Source organism: Octopus bimaculoides, chromosome 22, assembly GCF_001194135.2.
Source record: "Octopus bimaculoides isolate UCB-OBI-ISO-001 chromosome 22, ASM119413v2, whole genome shotgun sequence".
Taxonomy (NCBI): domain Eukaryota; kingdom Metazoa; phylum Mollusca; class Cephalopoda; order Octopoda; family Octopodidae; genus Octopus; species Octopus bimaculoides.
Window position 1 is genome coordinate 3426012 of NC_069002.1, and position 3698 is coordinate 3429709.

The window sequence follows — 3698 nt, forward strand, 5'->3', positions numbered from 1 at the left end:
CACCATAAAACTATTATCTACCTTACTATAAAAATCTCTCCACCACCATCGCCACAACGCTATCACCGTCTGCTTTACTCCACCATCACCTCCCCCCATCACCCCCCCATCGTCCATATTTTGCACACTCACACTCACACACACACACACACACTCACTCCTTACTACCACTCCAGTCACAACCCTCCTCCACGCTGCTACCACACGCACCACCCCACACCGCGCTCACTCTCTCACTCACTCACTCGCTACATTCACACATTCTAAGTGGTTCAAGCATGGTTTATTTACGTTTCGAGATTTTGTCAACTGGGTAGGTTTTCATTTTTGGACGAAAAGAAAGAGTAAATATATATAAAAAAAACATTTTAAAAGACAGAAAATAGAACAAAATTACGGCTTCCACACTCTCTTGACAACTCTTCAGGATTTCTTTAAGGTAAGTTCATTCGGACGTCTCTCTTCCAAAACGTGTCTTTTTCATTGAAGTTTTCTTTCCGTAACCGTTTCTCTTTCATTCACTGTTTTCTCTGTCTTGTCCTCACCGTCTGAAGTCACAAACACCCGTTCTTTTTTAATCTATTTTAATTTTTTTTATCCTTTCATTGTGTCGGCCTATATTTGTTTTGGCTTTTGTTCTCCGTTTTTCCCGTTTTTCTTCTTTCTTTTTCTTCACTTTTCAGTAAACTACAGAATAAAAGACACGCGCAACATACATATCTCTCTTTCTTTCTCTCTCTGTCACTCTATCACTATTCCATTATATATATAATCTTCTATCTATCTATCTATCTATCTATCTATCTATCTATCTACCTATTCGACAAGTATATTGCGTATAGCCAACACTTATTTGCATGGATTCGGTCTTCGTTCGACGTTGGGATTTAGGTATTTGGTCTGGTCTGGGCACCAATCTGCCTGTATCTATTATACGCCTATTTTTTTTTTTGACCCGTTATACTTACATACATACATACATGTATACGTATATACATAGACATACACCCACACCCACACGCATATATATATATTTACACAGCTATCTACCGTTATACGCCCGCATTTACATAGCCGCACACACATACACCCGCACATAAACACACACACACACACACACAACACATCTCACCAAGACCATAAAATGTGTACGTAAACCTTAAACAAACATGCTACACATACACACACTCATGTAAATACATCTACACAATCGCACGCGCACCTTGGACAGTAATACAGGTACGTGTGTGTGTGTGCGTCAGTGCCGCCTTGAGGTATGCGCAGACTGGTCAGTGGTCTCGGTCTTACTAGGTCTACGGGCTCAATTCTGACCTATGTATGCTGTGGGCTTATTATCAATAAATGAATTGCTCAAGGGCCCAGAGCAGCACACTGGACAGTTGTCCATGGCTTATCGAGTCTCGGGGCTCAATTCTGACCTATGGACGCTGTGGTTTACTAATATTAAAGGGCTCAGGGTAATGATTTGCTCGGGTGCCTATGATGCTGCTCAGACGGACCATGTGTGTGTGTGTGTGTGTATGTCTGTGTTTGCCTCCAACACTAACGCTTGCCAACCGATGCTAGTGTGCTTACATCCCCGGTAACATAGCGGTTCGGCAAAACAGTCCGAGAGAATAGGCACTAGGCTTACAAAGAATTAGTTTTGGTGTCGATCTCTTCGACTAAAACCCTCTAAGGCGGTGCTCCAGCATGGCCGTAGTCCAATGACTGAAACAAGCAAAGGAATATACATTTAAACCGCGGTCCTACGACCGCGAATCCGCTGCCCTAACCACTGGGCCATTGCGCCTCCGCACGTAGATAACTACACATGAATATGGATATCCACGGTTGGCCAAAAGTCACCCGATAGCAACTCTCTCTTTTACTCTTTTACTCTTTTACTTGTTTCAGTCATTAGACTGTGGCCATGCTGGAGCACCGCCTTTAGTCGAGCAAATCGACCCCGGGACTTATTCTTTTGTAAGCCTAGTATTTATTCTATCGATCTCTTTTGCCGAACCGCTAGATGACGGGGACATAAATACACCAGCATCGGTTGTCAAGCAATGCTAGGAGGACAAACACAGACACACACATATATATATATATACATATATACGACAGGCTTCTTTCAGTTTCCATCTACCAAATCCACTCACAAGGCTTTGGTCGACCCGAGGCTATAGTAGAAGACACTTTCCCAAGATGCCACGCAGTGGGACTGAACCCGGAACCATGTGGTTGGTAAGCAAGCTACTTACCACAAAGTCACTCCAAAATTCCATAAATACTATCTGTAATTCTGTATTGAATCGAATGGAAAAATGTGTCACTCAAGAAGGATTTCAGTTTGGACAATTTTCATGATATTTCATATTTAGATGCTTTTATTAAATTCATTCAGTTGTTAAACACATATAAATTTTAGAATTAAATGGTTTCGATTTACTGTCAGGTGACTTTTGGCCAATCCTGTATATATATACATACATATACATGTATGTATGCATTAACATGCACACACACACACGCATACACAACACATACACGTATCTGTATACATGTGTATGCGTGCGTGCGTGCGTGCGTGCGTGCGTGCGTGCGTGCGTGCGTGCATGCGTACGTGCGTGTTACGTGTGTATAGCCGATATGGTTAAGCTATTATTTCTGTTGTCTGCTTTGTAAGAGCCGATCGTCTGCACACGTTTGCAACTCGATGCGCTACCGACCCGGTTTCAATATCAGTTTCTGTCGTCAAAATTCTGACCAACCACTCGATGTGCTAGAAGCAACAACCAAATTTTGTAGTCGGTAATGTAGGGCTAGATACAGATGACAAGATGGTCGCGGTTGGAACATCATTGATTAAACAAATGATGGTTGAGGGCTGAGTCAGGATTGTATAATAAATTAGCCACGGTAGAGATATAGGAGCCAATGATGGACATTTTGTGCGGTATTTTTTTCTGTCGCTACGTTTTGAGTTCAAATTCCACCGAGATCGACTTTGCCATTCATCTTTTGGGGGTTGATTAAATAAGTACCAGTTCCGCAAAATCCCCTTTCCCAAAATGGCTGCCCTTTTAGCAAAATTTGAGGCTATTAATATTATTATTATTATTATTATTATGAAGGCGGCGAGCTTTCAGGGTCGATTAGATAAGTACCAGTTACGCACTGGGCTCGACTAGCCCACACCAACGAAATTTCAGCCTGTTATTATTATTATTAAAAAGGCGGCGAGCTGGCAGAATCGCTAGCACGCCGGTCGAAATGCTTAGTGGAATTTCATCTGTCGCTACGTTCTGAGTTCCAATTCCGCCCAGGTTGACTTTGCGTGTCATATTTTTGCGGTCGATAAATAAAGTACGAGTGAAAGTGAGTTATATCTGGCCCACCTGGTCTCATGACGAAAGCTAAAACTTCTTTAACCCGGACGCACCAAATTTACTGCAGGTGGCCACCGTTGGAGGCTAGGCTTGTGTGCGTGCGTGTCCAAGTGAACGAGCGGAAGGAAAGAGCATTTAATGCGTGAATTAGACTTTGTATTTATTAGAAACAAGTCAAGTGATCTAGTTCATCGCTAGAGTTTCTCATATGCACACTCAAAAAAGTGTGTATAGTCACATACGGTATGTGTGTGTGTGTGGGTATATATATATATATATATATATATATATATATATATATAT

General features: G+C 41.9%; 1 protein-coding gene across 1 annotated transcript in view; it reads left to right on the top strand.

Moving 5' to 3' along the window:
• The first annotated feature begins 166 nt into the window (after positions 1–166).
• The window catches only part of LOC106870320 (free fatty acid receptor 4), a 58847-nt gene continuing 55315 nt past the window's right edge, over positions 167–3698 (top strand). The window contains exon 1 of the mRNA XM_014916342.2: positions 167–439. The gene's annotated coding sequence lies outside the window, so the exon portion shown is untranslated. The remainder of the gene's footprint in view (positions 440–3698) is intronic.